The sequence below is a fragment of the Equus asinus genome, chromosome 6 (assembly GCF_041296235.1).
Source record: "Equus asinus isolate D_3611 breed Donkey chromosome 6, EquAss-T2T_v2, whole genome shotgun sequence".
Classification (NCBI taxonomy): Eukaryota; Metazoa; Chordata; class Mammalia; order Perissodactyla; family Equidae; genus Equus; species Equus asinus.
In genome coordinates, this window is record NC_091795.1 from 93,876,778 (window position 1) to 93,899,252 (window position 22,475).

At 47.6% G+C, this 22,475-nt stretch overlaps 1 long non-coding RNA gene across 1 annotated transcript; it reads right to left on the reverse strand.

Annotated features, from left to right (window-relative positions):
- On the reverse strand, positions 1-21,194 carry LOC123286263 (uncharacterized). Its single transcript, XR_011504314.1, has 3 exons — positions 20,968-21,194; positions 20,489-20,647; positions 1-727 (listed from the first exon to the last, which is right to left on the reverse strand). It is a non-coding gene; the product is annotated as an uncharacterized lncRNA (long non-coding RNA).
- Positions 21,195-22,475: the final 1,281 nt, after the last annotated feature.

The window sequence follows — 22,475 nt, forward strand, 5'->3', positions numbered from 1 at the left end:
AGGTTTTTGCCCCAGCTCCAGGTCTTCTTTCTTCTTTTCTATGCCTCAGTGTTTTCATCTGCACAAGGGAACTAGTGACCTTTCCTTCCTGAATACAACCTCTCACAGGAACGAATAAAATAATGGGTGTGAACAGGCTTTATGAACTTATTTTATAAAACGCCGAAAATGTCAAGGCAAAGAAGGAAGGGAGGAGGAGGGAAGGGAGAAAAGAGGAAAGGAGGAGGAAGGAGGGAGGAACAGGGAGGAAAGAGTAAGGAAGGAAGAAGGAGAAAAGAAGCAGAAAAGGAGCAAGGAGGAGGGAGGCGGGAGGAAGGAGGAAGGGAGGGGGGAGGAGGGGAAGGGACCGACGTCCTGGCGCCAGTCCCACCGTGGGCACGGTCCTCTGCGTCCCTCCGCGCGGCCGCACTCCTCCGCCCCCTGGCTCTGTTCAGCTGTGACTCATCCGGCTCCCAGTGGGTGGGAGACTTCGCACACGACAGGGCCGTTCGTCCCAGATGTGTAGAAAGATGTCACGGACGTGGGACGAGTGCAGCTGCCCTGGGGGCTCAGGGCGAGGACCCACTCTGGGTCTGAGATTAAGGTGCTTTGAATTTTTTAGGGAAAGAAAAACACAGAAGACAGCCCGAGGGCGAGCTCTCGAGCTTCCGGCCCACAGTCTGGAGTAGAACCGGCGCCAGGAGAGGGGTGGTGTGCTGTCTGCTTTCCAGCTTGCTTTTAAAGCACACTGGGAGGGTAAAAGGAGAAGAAAACTCTTTTAAAAACAAGTCCGTTAGCATTGCCTTTTCTTTAATTGCAAAATTAATATATATTCATTCTAAAAGTTTGAAAAATGTGAAAGCCCAGTATTTGCACCCCCCAACTTCCTATTCTCCAAAGGTCAGTGCTGACACAGTGTGTTGGTTCTCTGCTGCTGTGTAACGAACAGCACAAACTCAGCAGCTTAAATGAAAATCATTTGTTATCTCACTGTGTCCCCAGGCAGGAGTCTGCCCGAGCCTCGACTGGTCCTGTGCTGAAGGTCTCACAAGGCTGCAGGCAAAGTGTTGGCTGCGGCTGGGTCTCCTCTGCAGCTCGGGACCCTCTTCCCTGCTCATGTGGCAGAATTTGTTTCCTTGCAACTACAGAACTCATGCAGAACTCATGGAGGCTTAATCCTGTTTGAGGACCACAGCAGAACCTCTCCCATCTCAGCAAAGACCTAAATCTTCTTTTAAGAGGCTTACCTGATTAGGACAGGCCCACCCAGGAGAATCTCCCTTTTGATTAACTCAAACACATACTATTACATTACTATGTACATTAGCACCCCCCAAAATTGAAATACTTAGGTATAAATCTGACAAAATTTATACAAGATCTATATGAAGAAAACTACAAAACTCTGATGAAAGAAATCAAAGAAATACTAAATAAACGGAGAGGTATTCCACGTTCATGGATTGGAAGACTCATCTTGTCAAGATGTCAGTTCTTCCTGACTTGACCTATAAATTCAGTGCAGTCCTAACCAAAATTTCAGCAAGTTATTTTGTGAATATTGACAAACTGATTCTAAAGTTTATAGGGAGAGGCAGAAGACTGAGAATTGCCAACTCGATATTGAAGGAGAAGAACAAAGTTAGAGGACTGACGTTACCCAACTTTAAGACTTACTACAGAGCTACTATAATCAAGACAGCGTGGCCATAGTGAAAAAAGAGACAAGTAGATCAATGGAACAGAGTAGAGAGCCCAGCAGTAGATCCACGTAAATATAGTCAACCGATCTTCAAATACAAAAAAACAAAGGCAATACAATAAAGCAAAGCTAGTCTTTTCAACAAATGATGCTGGAACAACTAGACATTCACATACCAAAAAAACAAACCTAGACACAGACTTTACACCCTTCACAAAAATTAACTCAAAATGGATCATAGTCCCAAATGTAAAATGCAAAACAATAAAACTCTTAGAAAATAAGAGAAATCCTAGGTATGGCAATGACTTTTTAGATACAACACCAAAAGCATAATCCGTGAAAGAAAGAATTGATAAGCTGGACTTTATTAAAATTAAAAACTTCAGCCCTATGAAAGACAATGTCAAGAGGATGAGAAGACAAGCCACAGACTGGGAGAAAATATTTTAAGACACATCTGATAAAGGACTGTTATCCACAATATACAAAGAACTCTTAAAACTCAACAATAAGAAAATGAACAACCCAATTGAAAAATCGGCAAAAGACCTGAACAAACCCCTCATTTAAAAAGATACACAACAGCAAATAAGTACATGAAAAGATGTTCAACATCCTCTGTTGTTAGGGAATCACAAATGAAAAGCACAATGAGATACTACTACACATCTATTAGAATGGCCAAAATTGAAAACATTGTCAACACCAGATGCTGGCAAGGATGTGAAGTAGCAGGAACTCATTCATTGCTGGTGGGAATGCAAAACGGTCCTCATTCTGGAGGACGGTTTTGTCAATTTCTTACAAAACTAAACATCCTCCTACCATATGATCTAGTAATCATGCTCCTTGGCATTTACCCCAAGGAGTTGAAAACTTATGTCCTCAGGAAAACCTGCACATGATGTTTATAGCAGCTTTATTCATAATTGCCAAAACTTAGAAGCAACCCAGATGTCCTTCAGTAGGTGGATGGATAAACTCTGGTACATCCAGACAATTGAATATTATTCAGTACTAAAAAGAAATGAGCTATCAATCCATGAAAAGACATGGAGGAACCTTAAATGCATATTCCTAAGTGAGAGAAGCCAATCTGAGAAGGCTGCATCCTGTACGATTCCAACTGTATGACGTTCTGGAGAAGACAAAACTATGGAGACAATAAAAAGATCGGGGGGAGGGGGGAGGGTGAGATGAATCAGCAACACAGAGAAGTTTTTAGGGCAGTGAAACTACTCTGTGTGATACCATAATTGTAGATACATGTCATTATCTATTTGTCCAAACCCATAGGATGGGCAACGCCAGTGAGCCCTAATGTAAACTGTGGACTTTGGGTGATTATGATGTGTCCGTGTGGGTTCATCGATTGTAACAAATGGACCAGTCTGGTGGGGGATGGTGATAGTGGGGGAGGCTGTGCATGTGCAGCCTAGGGGGTACGTAAGAACTCTCTACTTTCCACTCAGTTTTGCTACAAACCTAAAACTGCTCTAAAAAAATTGTTTATTAATATTTTTAAAGTAAATAGTTAATGATTTTAAAACAAATCTGTCCAAGTCCAGTGTTTTCCACTGAAGATTAGCTGCCATGTAGGAAATCTGGTCCCCAGCACAGCACAGAGGAGAGGGAACCTGAGGCAAGGAGATAGCTAGCACCTCCTTTCACTCCTCAGGGTTCCACTCTGGGAAGCATTTGACAAATGCTTGTCTCTTGGTGCCTCCAGCCCCATAGCTGCTCTGGGCCAGAGAATGGGAAGGGAGGGGGCATCATGGGGTCAAATGAGGAAAGAAAGGGCGTGGTCTGGGAAGTGGGAAGTGGAAAGTGTGTGGGCTGACTGTGCACCGGGAGCAGAAGGGAGGTGGGACGGAAAGAGGAAGGGAAGTCGGATGGGAGTACAAAGAGAAAATTCAAGAAGGTATTCTCATGTTTTGAAGAAAATGTCATGTCAAGCAGGACTTGATAATTACTGTCATTTGTGGGATGTTTCAGTGCAAGAGAACCAAATAATTATGATGTCATGAGCTCAGTGCGTTCCTCCAAATCCGCATCCAGTCATGAAATGTAAGTGTCCTCGGGAGCTTCCTATGCCTTAGTCACACCGCGGGCTGCACAACAGAGCCCTGTGGGGAGTAGGACTTTCTTCCTCATATGGTTATGACAGTCAAACAGGACTTCCCAGGTGACAGATGGACCCTGGGAGGTGCCAGGTTTCCAGAGGGCTTGGAGCCCCAGAATCTCAGAACTGGAAGGAAACTCAGATCATGCAGGTCAACTTTCTATCCACAGTATCCCTCCAAGCAGGCACACAGTCTTGGATGCCTCTAGTGATGGGAAGCTCATGACATGCAGGGAACAGCCAGTGGTGTAACATGAAAACTCGCAGGAAGAAAAGAGACCTTTTTCTACTTCTTAGCAGTGAAGTCATTCCGGGCCCTGGGACCATGAAGGCAGCATCTCTCTAGGCATATTGGATCTCTAGTCAGAAAACTGTGTCTCCTTGAGTCTCGGTTGCCCCTTCAATAAAATAGAGATAACACCACCAGGCCACATCGGATGGTGACTTTGGGAGATAAAGGAAACACACTGGGAACTATGCTGGGAACAGTTGCTGTCACTGCACCTATTTTTTGTAATTTTGGGATAGAATGGTACCTAAGCAATCAGATACAAACTTGTTTGCTCCCCAGCACCAATGTGTAAGTGAGCTCTAATGTCCTTGTCTGTAAAAATGTGCTAACAGACAAAAAAGAAGCAGGAACAGGTTAGGTGTTGGGGAATGCTGCCAGCCATAGTTTGTTCTGGAGTCCCTGAATGTGCGCTGACACAGCACTGCTCACTGAGTCCACCCCTCCACCTTTCATTCCACCTCCACCAGTGGGTCATCACCGTGGGGTCTAGATAGGATGGCTCTACCCCCAGCTTCAAAGGTGAGGTCCCAATCAGTCTGAGCCACTAACATCACCCCCGGACATCTATATCTCCCTTGTCCCCATTATTGTTTTAGGGGAAGCTAATGGCCCAGCCCCAAACCACTCCGAGTATTTCCCTGGCCACAGGGATGAGAAGTGGACAGGATCTAAGTTGCTCCAATCACACTATAGCAAAAGATGTTTGTGTGATCAATGAGGCAAGAGAAGTTCCCTTTCCTTTTGCATGTGGATGTGGACATACGTTTCTCTGGAAACTGGTGGCATTCGTCTTGCAGTCATGAGGAGAGCCAGCCTTTAAATGAAGAAGATGTGGTCAAAGGCAGAGTGAAGACACAGACAAGAATGTCCTTGCATCACTGAAATGCTAGATCAAACTGATCCTGAAGCTCAAACTATGTCTGGATTTTCTAGTCCAGGGAGCCAATATGCTCCTTTATTGCTTAAACCGCTTTGGGTTGCAGCTTTCAGCATCACCATTACCAAATTTTGTACAAGGAAATAGAATCATTACAACAAAACTTATAATCTGCAATGGGTTGAATTGAAGTCGGCAAGTAGCTGGGATCTAGGGTTGGTATGTTGGCATTCTTGGTTTGCAATTGTAAGGCAAAAGATAATTGATTTATTAGTTATCTGTGTTTCCTTGGGATGCAGACCATGTTTTACCAAGGCTGCAGCACTGGGGGCTTGCAAGGAAAACGTCAGATGTTGAGGTGGGCTGGCTGCTTCTTGCAGCATTCTGTGGGGTCCTGCAAGGAGGAGGTACCGTGGGGCTGAAGGGAACCCATCTGAAGGCAGAAATCGAAAGAGAAGAAAAGGGAACTTTGCTAAGAGAGACCTTCTTGGCTCTCTTAGCAAAATTAGCCTGCCATCCTAAAGAGCCGAAGGCCCAGGAATCTGGAGCACTTCGGAGCTGGAGAAGCCAATTCTCTTAAGAATTCCTCCTAAGCGGTTGCTGGGAGAAGCAGGGGGGCGGGAAGCATCACAGAAGAGAATCCAATTGAGTCCTCTGCTTCTTTTTCCTGGACCCATCGGTCATGGCTGGGGACAAAGGAAATAGACATGGCCACCGGGCCATCTTGGAGCCAGGCAGCCAGCCGGATCGTCCACAGCTGATCTTAGAGCCGGCTTTGCTGGGTGGGCCGGGAGGGGACGTGGAGAGGACTGGATGGGAGGGAGCCTGAGGCCTGGACAGGCAGAAAATAGAAAAAGAAAGCCCACTAGAAGGATATAGAAAGTCAAGAAAGGCTCCAAAGAGTGAAATCCAGTGGCCGGGAAATAATCCCTCACCAATGTGCCTCATGACCCTGGCCTGGGGCCACCAGCGGCACAGAACACAGCTCTCACTGATAGCTTGAAAATTAGCAGAATTGTCCCTGATCTGAGCTCAAGGTATTCAGTGAAGGCCCCCAAGGCTGCAGCAGGAGGAGAGCTCAGTCCCGGTGAGAGGCCAGGGCTGAGGGGACCACTAACCGGGGCAGAGGGGGTGTGGCCGCAAGTGGGGAAACAAGCACGCAGCTGGTGGCTGGAAGGTCGTGGACGTGGACAGCAGAAAGCATGGCAGGCGAGGGGTGGGGACAAAGACCGTCCAGCAAGAGGACACAGGGGTCCCTTTGATGTAGGCCTGGGCAGATGGCCAGAGGAGCTACTGCCCCTGCAAGGGCTCTTGTCCCAGGCAACACTCCCAGGGGCCCTGGTGCGCAGAGCACAGGCCTTGGCCCCTAAGGGGGTGCAGCCAGGGATGATGTGAGTGCAAGTCCTCTCCCCCAAGCCACGCCCCATTAACCACCGTGTCTGCCCATCCGTCTCCCTAGCCCACAGCCAGCCAGAGCCTCGCCGAAAACCACCTTCAAGCAAAAAGTGTACGAACCTCAACTCCATAAAAGCATACACGCATGTCTATAACCTAACCAAATATTGCCAGTCATGCATGTGGGGAATCGGCAGGCAGAGCAGATGAAGAGAAGACCAAAAAAAACCTATATATATATATAAATCTGGGTCTATATTTATTCCTATAGATGTGCCTAGGAATAATCTGTACATTTCCACCCATGAAAAGCCTCCAGGCTTCATACAGCCCGTCAGACTCCCAGCCCACCCTTCCCTGGAGACACAGTTTAGAAGGCAGTGAGGAGGAAACTTGCTTGTGGCTAAGGAAGAAAAAAAAGCCTGAGATGCAGGTGGGGTTGTTCTCTGCCACGCTGGAGTTCCCGTCCGTGGGGAGGCCCCTGGTTGCAGATCTCACATGCCCAAAGTCAAATTTAATCATGGCCCCCTCCATCTTAGCAAAGGGAGCCCCATCTCCCACTCACCTAGGCCAGGTGTTCGGTTCATCCTCCTCTGGCCAAGGTAATCTTTTAGAATTTAAGTCTTTACTTGGCACCCTCTGCTCTGAAGGCTTCAATGGCTCCTTGCTGCCCCCTGGGTCCAGTTCAAGGCCCTCAGTGCTGCTCTCAAGGCCCTGCTGAGTCTTGGCTCCCAAGCTAGGTGCAGTTTCTGGCTTCTGCATCTTTACCTGCATATCTTTCCTGACACCCTCTCCCCAGTGCTTGGCTGATTCCCCTTCAATCTGTTGCCCTGAGCCCCATCTCCAGGACCTTTGCCCTCTCCTGAAGACATAAGATGCCCCTCCCACATTCCCTGCCCTCGCTGACCTCTACCATGGTTCTTCTCACGCTAGGTGGCAATTGCTAAGTATACACGTCTGTCCCTGTCTCTGACAGTGAGCTCTTTGAGGGCAGACACCATCCATTTTGTCTTTGTGTCCTCAGCACCCAGAATAGGACCTGGTGAATGAGGAGTGAAGGAATGAATGGATGGATAATGGCTAGATGGATGGATGGATGGATGGGTGCATGGATGGATGATGGATGAATGGATAGATGATGGATGGATGGATGGATGGGTGGATGGGTGCATGGATGCATGATGGAAGGATGGATAGATGATAGATGGATGGGTGGATGGATGGATGGATGGATGGAGGGATGGATGCGTGGATGGGTAGATGGATGGATGGATGGATGGATGATGGATGGATGGATAGATGATGGATGGGTGGGTGGATGGATGAATGGCTAGATGCCAAAGGCTCTGGTTTTGAGGGATTTCACAGATAGGGGAAATGGGAAGTACAAAGAGAGAAGAGAATGTTTTCCTAGATGCATGTGGGAGATGCTCCACAATGGAGAACAACACTAAGATTCCCTACCTTCTCTTGTGCAACATTCACCAGAAGGGTGGCATGGGAAACGGACCGGAGGGCAGTGGTTCCATGTGTGGCTCTCTCATTAAGCAGCTGTGTGATCTTGGGCAAGTCACAAAACCTCCCTGAACCTAAGACTTCTCGCTAGCATAGTTTGACTGGACTGGATGAACCAGCACGGCCTTGTTTGCTCTGAAATGCTCATTGTTAAATGCTCCACAATGGTACAGGTTATTTTTGGGTCACTGGGTGAGGAGGAGCTGTCTTAGCCCCAGTTCCACTCTCACTTGCTGTGTGACTGAGTCAATCGCCTGTCCTCTCTGAGCTTCCTTTTCCTCATCTGTAACATGTGGACGTAGCAAGCGAACCTCAGAGTGTCCCAGTAGGGATCTGAGGAGATGACTCTGAAAGGGCCATGTGCATGTGTTGTCACACAGTTTGCATATGACAGAGGAAGCACCGGTGACAGCTGTGTGGCCCGTGCTTGGGGCCACCTGACATGCCCTATATCTATCCACTCCAACTCTCTCCAAGGCTGAGGTTTGCACTAGAATCCTGAGCGAAGTGTGGGAGCAGGGCTGTCGTCTACCACTTTGCATTCTGTGCCTGAGGCTCCTGGCAGAGGAGCTGAGTAGAAGCTGGAACCCAGCCGGCCAAGCCATGCTCCCTGGGGCCCGGCTGCCTCTGCCTACGGGAGCAGTAGGGGCATTTTCTTCACCCCCAAAGGCCCTCTGCACACCAAGCCACATGCCTGTAGAGATGGATCCATCCAGGTGGAGAGTGGGGGACAGGCGGTGCCTTCTCCTAATTTGCATAAAGGCTCTCTGTGGGCTAGTGGCAGCTGAGTTCCTGGGCACTAAGGAAACTCCCAAAGTTCACAGTCATTGCTTCAGCCGCCACTTAAATCCCAGGTCTGGGAATCGAGGCCCTGCCTCCATATCCTTCTTCGTGCCTGCCTACCTGCTCTCGTGACTCCTCGGCCCGCAACAGCCCTGTCCGCTGGACAGATGCTCTGTCGTCTCCAGACAGACCTCCCTGTAGCCGACAGCACGACCTCCACTAGCTCTCGACAGCGTTCTGCCCGGCAGAGGGTACTTCCTCCCCCCCAGGGTCCCTGACCCACCTCGTCTGCACTGCTCTCTGACTTACTCACTCTTTCAACAAGGGCTGGTCGAGGCCGTCACCCCTCCCATGTCTGGCATGTCCCAGCACAGGGAAGACCTGTGACAGCCGTGGTGCCTACTGGGTTCTCTGGAGGCAGAGCCTGAGGAGGGCTCACCATGCTGCAGGGCAGTCGGGGATCGAGGCCTGTGAACCAGCAGAAAAGGGCAGCTCTGGGGTGTATCTGCCTAGCAGAATTGGGCAAGATGGCCAGACTCTGAGCCCCTCCTTGATCACTCATTTAAAGTGGATGATCCTGGGAAGCGCATGCCCTCTGCTAAAGTCACTCTCTGTAGCTGCAGAAGGCCGGGAAGGAGCAGATGGCTGTGGCCACCAACCCTTGCTGGCGGGGGACCCGGGCAGCGCATCTCCAGGTCCTCCACAGAGCTGAGGAATTACCTGGGTCCCTGCTCTTTTTAAGGCAGATTCATCTCATCTGGCTTTTGAGCCAAACAAAGGCAGAAGTCCCGTGGCTGTTTCTCGTAGGCCTTTAAAATGGCAGGTCTGTGCTTCGGTTTAAAGAGTGGCGAGCACTGACTTGGCAGAGACTGTCCCATGTGAAACTGGTCCTGGCCTCAGAAGGAGCTTCAAAGAGGGAGTGATTTCCATCCCGGCTCTGCCAGGAGCCAACAGGAGGGCGTGGCAGGTCTCCACCCACATCTGGCGGCTCCTGTTTCTGATAACCCCTGAGGTTTCACACTTTGGAAAATACCTACAGATTAAAGGCAGGGAGGTGTCAACAATTTGCAGAAGGGTTTCCAAAATAGAGTCAAGACATCCAGAGGCTGAATCTTCCCCAGCTGCCCCTCCAGTTTTGCCCAGTGTCCAGCTCTGGGCCATTTTGTAGGGCTGCAACCAGAGGTGCCCACCTGCTCCAGCCTCCACCACACCTGCCCTGGGTAGGCGACCTGGCCGGCCCCTGCAGGGGCCTACATGTGCAGCCAGCCCCAAACCATACTGTCCAGACTTGTCCTCTACCCTCGTGGCCCCCTGAGCCCACTGTGGCCACCGCCAAACCAGCTTAGCTCCTCCTACCACTTCCAGGCTCAGAGGGAGCACAGTGCCTGGTTGTGGTTTCCCCAGTGGCTGCCCCCAGGGCTCGATGATCCAACCCAGAATTGTGAAGGAGTTAATAACCATGAGGGTAACTTCGACCACAAGACAGAGACTGGAAGGGGCTGGCTGATGAATTTCCTGCCGTTCCTAGAAATGCCCCACCCTCATGGATTGTTCTGCGATGCAGTGGTTCCTAGGGCTTCTCCAGAGACATCCGGGTGACTTTAAAATCAGCTCCCTCTTTCTTTGGGGTGTGGCCTGCCTGGTCTTGCATTGTTTTGTATTAACTTTCCCTCCCGTCTCATCTCTCTTCCTTTCCCCCTCACCCTTTCTTCCCAGGAATTGCAACATCTCCCTCCCTCCCCAAAGAGTCTTGCCTCAGGCTCTGTTTTCTAGAGAATCTGGACTAAAATGGAGCTATTCCTAGAGAGAGCTAAGGCCTTCATCTCACAGGCACTCGTAGGCAAGGACAACGTAGGTGCATAATCTGGGACCTCATCTCACAGGCCCCTGTCTTTGATGACACAATCAGAGACACATGCTTCATTTCTTTCAATGTCCCCAGCTATGTTGCAATTGGTGACTGCACAGTTGCGTATGCTCAGTGGCATAACAGGTTACAGGACCATCGGTGGCATCACAGACCTCATTATTAACAGTGTGTGATGGGTGGAACTGTGTCCCCCCAAAATATATGTTGAAGTTCTAACCCCTGGTACCTGTGAATTGACCTTATTTGGAAGGGAAGTCTTGGCAGATGTAACCAATTGAAGATGAATTATGAATTGTAGTGGACTCTATTCCAGTATGACTGGTGCCCTTATAAGGCCATGTAACCATTCCCACCGCCACCTCCCAACGCAGGAGGATGGAGGATTCCTCTCCGCAAAAATGTGTGGCTTCTAAATATCAGTTCCTCTCCTTCTTTTGTCCAGGTCATTTAACCACTCCGAGTCGGTATGTAAGCCTGTAAACTGGACATATCAGAATAGAAATGACATCAGAAGGATAGTGTGAGATGCACAGGAGATGATGAATGTGAAAAATCTCAAAACCCAACAGGCAGTGCATACTGCACAGCATTGCTATTATCGTTACCATATGGCCACGTCAACCTGTGTATGACCAACTCCGGCATCTTTCAAAACAGAAACAAAAACTCTGGTGACATGTACAACTCTGTCCCATAAGACAACCTTGTCAGCAATTCCTTTGCCAGTGGATTCTTAACTGATTGTGGAGCTCCCCAAAACAATCTATCATGAACAGAGCCTCTGAGGGCATCTTTGCCCTGTTTTGCTCTGTATGAAATAACTACGGAGATAAAAGTAACTGTTAATAAATAACCCCTTCTGCCCACAGGAGATTCTCTTGACTCAAGAGGAGCAAAGTAAAATGTCACTCCCAGATTCCGCATTCACGTGTGCGGCTGCCGGTCTGTTATTGAACAAGTTGTCGTAGCTCATCTGCCAGCACGCTCGCCGCAGTCAAACATGTAAGCTCAGAGGCATTAGCCCAGATAAACACCACCTGCCTCTTCGTTGCATGGGATGGCTTTTTAATCCCTCCAAGTCGGAAACGTTCTTCCTAGGCACTGAACACTTCTTGAGGAAGTTTTTGCGCTAAGAGTGGAATCCCATTCCCGTCCCAGCCCATTGCTTTGACAGGTGTTAATTACATCCTTGATCTGCAGGAAACATCTGCAGACTTCGGCGCAGGGGGAGGTGGCAATTTGCAGCTCAGCAGGCAGTGGAAGGGAAATTGCTGGAGAGTCTTTCTGTCCACGGGGGGAGACATGGCTGGGGCTCCCTACTCTTGGCAAAGGCAGGCTCCCCTCGTGTCTCTGGAGCACCTATGACCACCAAGGGAAAGACTACAAGAGGAAGCTCCCAGACTGGCCCGCTTTCCTCCTCTCCATGTGCTATTTTTCCTTCTCCCTCCACCAAAAGAGTCAGATCTGTTGAATTGCTACATTGCATAACCCTCGCCCGGCCATTCTGAAGTCTTTTCATGGGCTTGTGGCATTCTTACTTGGTGGCAACACCAGCCCTGACTTGATGTGCTGTCTTTATTTATCCCACTGGATGTGCAGATACTTAGATTTCTCCCCAGAAATATTGATTTGTTTGATATAGAGTGCTGCTCAGACCTCTAGACTTCCTGGCAATGTTGTTCAATATGCAGAATATCGGATGTATTACTTTTTTTGATTTTGAAAAAAAAAATCTGATTCCAAAATACATCGGGCCCTGAGGAATTGTCAACTTGTACTTGGTGACATTTGAGACCTGCCTTGACTCTCTCCACCCAGACTCAGGGGAACACTTACAGACAAACAAGACCGCATACTGGGAGTTTTCCCCACGTCCCTACACCGTAGCCATGTCTACCCCAAGCTTTGGTCTTTGAGAGTAAGAATAAGGTGGACACAACTCATTGGTGGACACAATCCTTATTTGCTACGTCACTTTCCCATCAGGGACTCAGTTTCCCCATTTATCAAGAGAGGGCCTTGACTTCCTAACCTCTAGTCCTTGTGTGCTCTTTGGCTCTGAATCCCAGCTGTGAATCCCAGTGTTGGGCCGGAACATCTGCGTCCTGCTCAAAGGGCTTCATATGCTGAAGCCCCAACTGCTCATGTGGCTGTACTCTGAGATGGGACCTCTAGGAAAGGAACTAAGGTTAAATGAGGTCTTAAGAGAGGGTCCTTAATCCGATAGGATTAATGTCCTTATAGGAAGACACACCGGAGAGAAGCTCCATTTGCATGCTCGCTCTCTGTGTGAGCACAGAGGAAAGGCCATGTGAAAACACAGCAAAAAGGTGGCCGTCTGCAAGCCAGAAGAGGGCCCTCGCCAGAAACCAAATCAGCCAGAACCTTGATCTTGGACTTTCTGGTCTCCAGAACTGTGAGAAAATAAATTTTTGTTGTTTAAGCCCCCCAGTATTTTGATATTATAGCCCAAGCACACTAAGACATGATAGATGATAATTATTCTAGCTTTACAGATAAGAAGTAAGTTCAGAAAGGTGACAGGGAGTCTTAAAGGATGAGTGAGAAATTAACGAGCGGCTGGGGGAAGGGAATGCTTTTTAGCCAGAAGCACAAGGCCTGGAGGTATAGAGAGAGCTGGCAGGTTCAGAGCACGCGGTAGTGCCCAGGGGTGAGGACTTGGGGTGTCGTCCTAAGGCAACCATATGTTTTTAATAAAACGTGAGGGCATACGGTCTGTCATGAATATGGAAAGGAACCTAATTCTGGGAAATACAAGTGATGAGGGCGCAGCCTGTGTGCCAGGAGTGGGTGGCATAGCCTCAAAAGACCTCAATCCTGAGAATGTCAGTGGGATCCACCTCGTGAGCAATATCTGAGATTCTCTTCACCTGAATACAGTATTTATCCCAAGCAAAGGGCTAATGAGAAACACTGAACCAGACCAAAGAATGAATAGAGTTTACTAGGGCCGTTAGTGCAGTATACCAAGTTGGGTTCCACGCTTTCAGCAAATCTCTCCTCCACTGTAACTAGGATGTGTCGCCTCCTTTTCCTCTTTCTTTCTACTGTGTTCTGTATTAACTCCAAATCTATTTCTTAATCTCAGGAAGCTCCACAAAGAACGTCCCATGGTCCCAAGCCGACACATGATGGAAAAGAGTTCTCAGTATTTTCATCTGAATCTGTCTTCCACTGGCTGGTTTTCTTGTTCCCAATGGCCTTGTCTCTTTCTGCCCTTGAATAAATGTCTGAAAGGACAACTCCCTCCCAGGCAAATGGGCATCTCTGGATCTCTGGGCAGCCACCTCCAGAACCTTGAGTTTGGGGGTTAGAAGAAAATGTCATCTGCACTGATTGCCTAAAAGCTTCCTCCATTACAAAAAGTCCCTTCCGTGATAATTGCTGACTTTGTCCTGTTATCAACGCCCGGCCCCACCCCGGCACCCCCAGCAGCTGGACTTAAAAACTGCCTCCTGACTGCCTTCCTGGGGTTGGCTCCTTAACTCGTCCAAGCCTGGTAATATTGCACACACGTGTGCACGCGCCCTAAAACCACAAACATTGAACACTATGTGCAAGACAGTGAAGGCCTCATAGGAAATGATCCCTGCCCTCAAGCCAGGACAGTCCTCTTGGAAAGAGTGTATAAATATGTGAAAAACCAATTTGCAAAGCAAGAGTTAAATAATAGCAGCACCAAAGGAAAAGAAAATCCCTCAGATAGAGATAGCTTCATCTTTACCAAAGCTGTCACCCCACCGCCCACTGGGTGCTCGCAACAGCTGGGAGAAATGCTCAAGGCAAAGAGAGCAGATCAAGGAAGGAAGGATGGAGGGGTTGGCACTGGATTCATAGTGAGAAGGAAGATTGGCCTCTCAAAGCCATCACAGGAGCAAACGTTTCATTTGTAGTCTTGGCAGCCAGCCTGTGCCGAATAAACAGCTCAACAAATAGACCTTGAATTTGATGGTTTTAAAATGGGAATAGTATTGATTTACCCAGTGTCTGACTTTTGTAAAAATCACACCATTTGAGCTCTAAAGCACTCTATCCCCCATCTCCTGGGGTAAATTGACTTTTAAATGAACGCAGCTAAACACCCAAATCTCTTGCCAGCAGGACAAAGGCTGGGAATGCGCCTCCCTCCTCCCCAGCTGCGCCGGTTTCTGAAGGGGTTTCTCTGGGACAATTTTCAGACCATGCCGATCCCTTTCCTACCCCAGCAGGCACGAGAAAGCCAGTGGGGGCCAGACCCCCAGGAGAGCAGACTCAGCCTGAGAAGCTGGGCCCCAGCAGCTTCTGATCTGGGACTGAGGAATACCAGGAAAGCCATTTCTCCATTCCGCTGTCATTCTTCTCTCCTCCTCACTCACCTTTCGCTCATAAAAAGGGGGGAGCTGATTGAGTACTTAGAGGGGTGGGCCCAGCCTGGGGCCCGGGGACTCTTGTGGGTAAAGGTTACGGCAGGACTCTCACAGGTAGGATGTGGATCACTTCTATCCATCCATCACCCATCCATCACGGCTCCACCAGACATTCCACAAGCCCCTCTCACCACGCACCTCCTATGCTAGATGCTGTTGAGGAGGAGACAGAAATGAATCTGACGAGGTCCCGTTGTCAAGGACCTCACACACACACTTCTAAGGACATAATTAATGTAACCCGCACAGAGCAGTCTGTTTAAAACTTGTGGCTGGACCACGAGATCCAAAGCACTATGAGGTCAGACAGACCCAGGTCAAAGTCTAGCTCTGCCACTCACTAGCTTTGTCTTCCTGAGCCTCAGATTTCTCACCAGCAAACTTTCAAAGAAGATATACACATGGCAAATAAGCATATGAAACGATTCTCATCATCATTTGTCATTAAGGAGTTGCAAATTAAAACCACAATTAGTTACCACTACACGCTTATTAGAACGGCCAAAATCCAAAACACTGACAACACCAAATGCTGACGAAGATGCAGAGTAACAGGAATTCTTACTCACTGCTGCTGGAAATGCAAAATGGCATGGCCACTTTGGGAGACCATTTGGTAGTTTCTTACAAACTAAACAAACCCTTACCTTGTGACTCAGCAATCAAGCTCCTAAGTATTTATTCAAAGGAGCTGAAAACACATGTCCACAAAAAAGCTTACACACGTTTACAGCAGCTTTACTCATAATTGCCAAAACTTGGAGGCAACCAAGAAGTCCTTCAGCAGGTGATGGATAAACGAACTGCAGTACATCCAGACAACGGGATTTCATTCATCACTAAAAAGGAATGAGCTATCAAGCTGGGAAAAGACATGGAGGAAACTTAAATGCATATTCCTAAGTGAAAGAAGCCAATCTGAAAGGCTGCATCCTGTATGACTCCAGCTATCTGACATTCTGGAAAAAGCAAAACTATGGAGACAGTGAACAGATCAGTGGTTGCCAGGGGTGAGGGGGGAAGAGATGAACAGGCACAGCACAGAGGATTTTTAGGGCAGTGAAAATACTCTGCATAATGTTATATTGATGGATACATGTTACTATACATTTGTCCAAACCCATAGAATGTACAACACCAGGAGTGAATCCTAAGATAAACTACAGACGTTGAGTGATTATGATGTGTCAACATTGGTTCTTCCTTGGTAAAAAAAGAAATGGACCATTCTGGTGAGTGATGTTGATAATGTATGTGTGGTGGCAGGGAGTTGATGAGAAATTTCTGTACTTTCCTCTCAATTCAGTTGTAAACCTAAAACTACTCTATAAAAACATAAAGTTGTTTTAAAAAATAAAAATAAAGTCTATGAAAATAAATAAATAAATCAGCAAACTAGGAACTGAAGAAATGTTGCCAACTTGATAAGCAGAATCTCTGAAAATCTATAACAAAAGCTACCAGCTTAGGAAAATCACAGGAAACAAGATCAATATACAAAAGTCAACTGTATTTCTGTACACTAGCAATGAACAACTGGAAATAGAAATATCTATATGCACACATAAATAAATATATACTTAGTATAGTATCAAAAGCATGAAATATTTAGTGACTAAGATTTAAAAGCATGTAGTTCTCTCTGTGCTCAAAGCTGCAAAACACTGATAAGTGAAATCAAAGACCTAAATAAGTGGAGAGATATACCATGTTCATGGATCAGAAGACTCAACATCACAAATATGCCAATTCTCCTAAAATTGATCTATCTATAGCTTCTAAATGATACTAATCGAAATCCCAATAGGCTGTTTTGTAGAAATCAACCAAATATTTCTATGACAATGCAAAAAAAATTGAAGTAATCTAACAATTTTTAAAAGAAGAACAGTTAAGGGAGGAATCACATTATTTGATCTCAAAACGTAATAGAAAGCCACAGGAATCAAGACAGGTTGTGTTGTGATAGAAAAGTCATACAGATCAATGGAACAAAACAGAGAATCCAGAAACAGAAGCACACATCTATGGTCCATTGATTTTTGACTAAGGTGAAAAGGTAGTTTGTGGAGAAAGCTTAGTCTTTTCAACAAATAGCGCAGGAACAATCGGACATCCATAAACCAAAAAACAAAAGACCCTCAACCCATACCTCAAACTATACACAAAAATTCACTCAAAATACATCATAGACCCAAATGCAAAACATAAAAGTCTGAGAAGAAAACATAAAAGAAAATCTTTCTGACCTGAGAATTAGGCACAGGTTTTTTTAGATGACAAAAAAAGGAGTCATCAAAACAGGAAAAAATTGAACTTTATCAAAATGAAAAGCTGCCTTTTGAAAGACACTTAAGAAAATGAAAAAACCAACCACATACTGGGAAGAAATATTTTCAAAACACATATCTGATAAAAGACGTATCCAAAATATTTCTAAAATCTCAAAATTCAATAAAACAAGCCAATTTTTAAATCAGGTAAAATATTTGAACAGACACTTCACCGAAGAAGAAATATGGATGGTAAATAAGCACAAGGAAAGAATTTCAACATCATTAGTCATTACGGACATACAAATTAAAACTAAAATGAGAAATCACTACACGCCTATAAGAATGGATGAAATTAAATACATACATATTGACAATATTAAGTACTCAGAAAGATGCAGAGCAGTGGGAACTCTCAGACGCGGCTGGTGGGCAGTCACTTTGGAAAACACTTTGGCAGTTTCTCAGAAAGTTAAACATAACCCTGCTCCTTGATGCAGTCATTCCACATGGAGGTATTTACCCAAGAGAAATGAAAGCATATGTCCATAGAAAGAGTTGTACATGAATGTTCACAGAAGCCGTGTTTGTAATGGCTCCAACTGAAAACAGCCCAATGTCCTTCAACAAGTGAATGGATAAACCAACTGTTGGTCCATCCATACCATGGGCTCAGCAATAAAAAAGGATCAACTACGGACACGTTCAATATCACGGACGAACCTTAAAAGCATTTTGCTAAGAGAAAGAAGTCAAACACGAAAAACTACTGTATGATTTCAATTCTATGCCATTCAGAAAAAGGTGAAATTATTAGGACAGAAATCCAATCAGAGGTTGCCAGGGGCTGGGGGTGGGAGGGGTGGCTGACTTCAAAAGGGACGAGAGGGAACTTTTCAGGATGATGCAAATGTTCTGCCTTGATCGTGATGATGGTTACACGACCATATACATTTGGCAAATTTCACAAAGATGTACACCTAAATTTTATGATATGTCAATTACATCTCAATAAACTTGACTTTAAAACTTTTTTATTATTATTACCATGTTCAGAGAATGTTTCCTCTTTTTAGCAAAAATTTATCATTAAAGAGAGAAAGGAAACATTATTTATGCTAAATTCTCCTGATTAATACATGACTAAATACCATATTTTTGTTTGGAGAGAACTACAAATAAAGATATCAAACGCACTCACATGGTATGTTATGGACGTGTGCACCTGACAAGGAACTTTTAGAGCTGCTGCTTCTGTAACAGTCCCTGGCACAGAGTAAAGACGAGGAAAGTGGTAGCTAGCATTATTCTGCTTCTCACCCGTGCGCCCCTCACCACAGCCGGGGGAGGCAGGCAGGGTCCCGGTTATAACTGTCTCCATTTTATAAATGCAAAAATAAAGTTAGGAGCTTTCAAAAGGTCACACAGCAGATTGGTTGCAAACCCTGAACTCGAATCCATGTCTTTTTACCACAGAGAAAATTCTAAGTTTTCCTTAATCTTCTCCCCAGAAGCAACAAAATGAAAAGCGTGAGGCGGAAGCTACATACGAAATTGTAAGCCCAGTTGAGGGGAAAATCGATGAGCAGGAAGAAAACTTGTTTAGAGCCCTACGGTCTATTTTGGGTGCTTCCCACAAACCAGCGCAGTGGATGTGAAAACGCCACCCACATCTCAGCACCCAGCGCCTGTGAGGTGGCGTGGGCCCAGGCACGACAGGAGCCGGGCGCACCAGATGTGCACGTCTGCAGCTTTTGCGCTCTGAGGGGTCGTTAAGTGGAAAACGCCCCTCTGGAGACAGACGACCTGGACACAAATCCTGCTCCATCCCACATGCGCTGTGGCTGGGATGTGACAGCCAGGTGGGCGGCCTCAGGGGCCCAGGACGGCACGAACCAGGCTCCTGGGACAGTCCTGGAAATAGTGACTCTTGTGTCCCCACCCTGTGGCCCTTCCCTTTCCCCCCAGGGCCTCCACTACGGTCACCTCGCCCCTCGCTTGGCTCCATCTTGTTCACCCTGGGCAGTTCTGAGAGGTCGTCAGGGGGCATTTTCAAAAGAGTTCTGAGGGAAAACAATAAGTTCTGTGGGAATTCCGGGCTAAACAGTGTCATGGGTTGAATTGTGTCCACCCCAAAAAGACAGGTTGAAGTCCTGAGCCCAGGGCCTCAGATGTGGTCTTATTTGGAAACAAGCACATTACAGACGTGACTAGTTACGATGAGGTCACAATGGAGCAGGGGAGGCCCTGGATCCAATACGGTGGGTGTCCTTACAGGAAAAGGAGAGGGGCACGCAGGGGAAGATGGTCGGGCCACGACAGCCAACAGGCAGAGACTGAAGGGCCACGGCTATGAGCCGGAGAATTCAAGGCTGGCCAGCAGCACCAGAAGCTGGAGGAGGCCGGGAAGGGTCCTGTTCTCCAGGCTCACAGGGAGCAGGCCCAGCCGACCCCTCGATTTGGGGCCTCCAGCCTCCAGATTGTGAGAGGATAAATTCCTGTGGTGATAAAGCACCCAGTTTGTGGTGCTTTGTCAGGGCAGCCCCAGGAAATTAAATCTTTCCTTCTCAGAGACTTTAACGAGCTAACCTGCAAGAATTTCCAAGAAGGAAGAAATAAGCCCCATTTTCTCAATTTATTTTACCACAGAACTTTTTTCTTCAAAAAAACTAGTGTTCCATGAAAGGATCTTTGGGAAGTGGGGAGTTTCAGGACCCATCTGTGGTACCTCAGGGGGATAACATAGAATGAGGGGCCAGGCAGCTCCCTACAGCCTGGGCACCCCTCTAGGAGGCTGCTCCCTCCAACAGGCTGACCACCAGCCCCACAGAGAGCTCTGCCCCTGTTCAGTGAAAGAACTAACGAATGAATGATGGTCTCCCAGATTGGCAGTGATGTCATCCTGTTGACAGATGACTGGCCCTCTGTCTTCAGGGGCCCACTCTCAAACAAAGGCACCACAGGACATTTGCTTGCTCTCTCATCTCATCTCCCTCCCCTCCCTCACCCCTTGCACACTCATGGCTTTAGTTACACCCAACTAAACAGTACCATGCTTTCTCTCCTCTGGGCCTTTGCACATGCTGCCCCTATTATCTAGAATGACCCTCACTCCCACCCCCAAACCACACTTTGTCCACCTGGGATTAACACTCATTCGTTAAGGCAAGTTCAGGGCCCATGGAAGCCCCCCTTGCAGACCACAGCCTCTCCCTCATCACCTTACAGAGAGCCCCATTACAGTCCTTACACCTGGTCTCCAGCTAGGGTGGCCGTGGCTGCAGCGGGACACGGTGAAGACAGGATGGGCCTCAGGGTCTCCAGGTCCAGTTCAGCCTGGCCTCCTGGTTCTGTCCTTGGGCACCTGGCTTTGCCTCTTGAGTTTCTGTTTTCTCATCTGTAAACAAGACTATTTGCAAGATTTTTGTGAAAATAAAACAATTTATAAAAGGCCAGACATCTAATAGGACAAATAAAATAATGCTATTGGTACTATTTTTATCACGGCATTTGTTTAGAGGCCATCTGGACTGTGAGCCCCCTGGGGGAGGGGTGGCGGCGCGGCGTGTGTGTCCTTTCTCTCCGAGTCCCAACCCCCAGCACAGCTCGGATCACAGAAGCCAGGGTCTGCTAACTAAACACGAGAGCGCCGGCCACAGCAGGCCGCCCGCCCCGGTGCTGTCAGCCCTCCTCCTCCTGTCTCCCCATCCCCCCTTGGCTAAGGCGCACCAGCAGCATCGCCGCTCCCTCCGCGGTCCGCCGCTCCTGAGCCAGCCTTTGCGCCCTTCCCCTCCGCCTGGAGCGGACAGCGGAGGCGCGCAGGCGCCTGTGCGCCCCGGGATCAGCACGCAGGGGTCTCCCCTAGGGCTCCGTTTAACGTGCACACCCGCCTCGGCACCCACTGGCAGAGCCGGCGGTATTTCCCATCTCACAAAGTCCTTGTCATTTACTGAAGCCAGCCGCACACCGCTGGCCGATCCCAGAAAGGGAGGAAGTGCCATGAACCACGTGCCTCGAGAAGCTGCTCCACCTGCCGTGGGGCCGGAGGTCTCTCGTCTGCGTCCGCGCGCTGTAACTCTTCCCATTTTCCAGATTTACGTAAACTGGATGTCCCAACACACTGATAAAAGCCATACATGAAAGTGTGCATTCATTAAACAGCTAGCGAGCACTTTCTATTCACCAAGCTCTGGGGAAATAACGGGGACTAAGCAAAAATTAAAAATTCCTACACTTAAGAAACATTTTAGTTAAGGTAAAAGCTAAACGGCCAGAACAGAAACTCTCCAACTATAATGTCGCAAACCAGAAAGGAGTTCACGTTTCTCTTTGGTAACAGTCCAGAGGCCAACTCTACTCCACAAGGTCATTCAGGGAATCAGCTTCCTTCTCTCTCTTTGTTTTTCTTACTGTGGTACAACTTAGGTAAAATAAAGTACAGAAATCTTAAGAGGGTAGCTCAATTAATTTTTATATACATATATACCTGTGTAACCACCACCCAGATAAGGTACAGAACATTTCCAGCACCCAAGGCCCTCTTGTCTTGCTGCTTTGTCATACCCTAAGGTATTATCTTTGTACCATGGTCAAAATTCGCTCATATGATCACCTGCACATTCCAGCCCACAGGAAAAGGTTGAGGGAGAGGGGAGCCACAAAATTTCCTAATAAAAAATGTGATCTGGAAATTGTACACATTCCCTCTGTCCACATTCTGTTGGCTAACTCTTAATCATACAGTCGTATGGGCTGTAAGAGTAGCTGGGAAAATTGCTTCTGGTTGGGCAGCCACATGTGCCCCAAAAACCCCACTAAGAGGAAGAAGGGGAGAACAGACCCCAGGGTGTCAGGTAAGCAGGTGAATAGCCAGACAGCAAGCACACCTGGCCCTCTGGAGCCTGTTTGTTGAGGGGAATCACGGAGCAGCAGCAGGTGGGCGTCAGCATCCCGGAGAGAGATGGACCCCGGCCCTCAGCTGTGAGGCTGTTTAGCTGCACAATTAGAGGGGCTCTCGCTCTCATCTAACCTGATCAGAGGCTAGGATCCAGCATCAGTATGACTTAGGGGGATTCTGGCTCCAACTTGGCCCTGCCATCTCAGCAGCCACGGTTAGGAGACCACCAGCCCCTCCCGTGTCATTACGAGGGGCTGGGGTGGAAGCCCTACCATTATAGCTTTTATGACATGGCCACCTCAGGAATCTACCGGAAGTGATTGCCTCAAGCTCTCGGCTT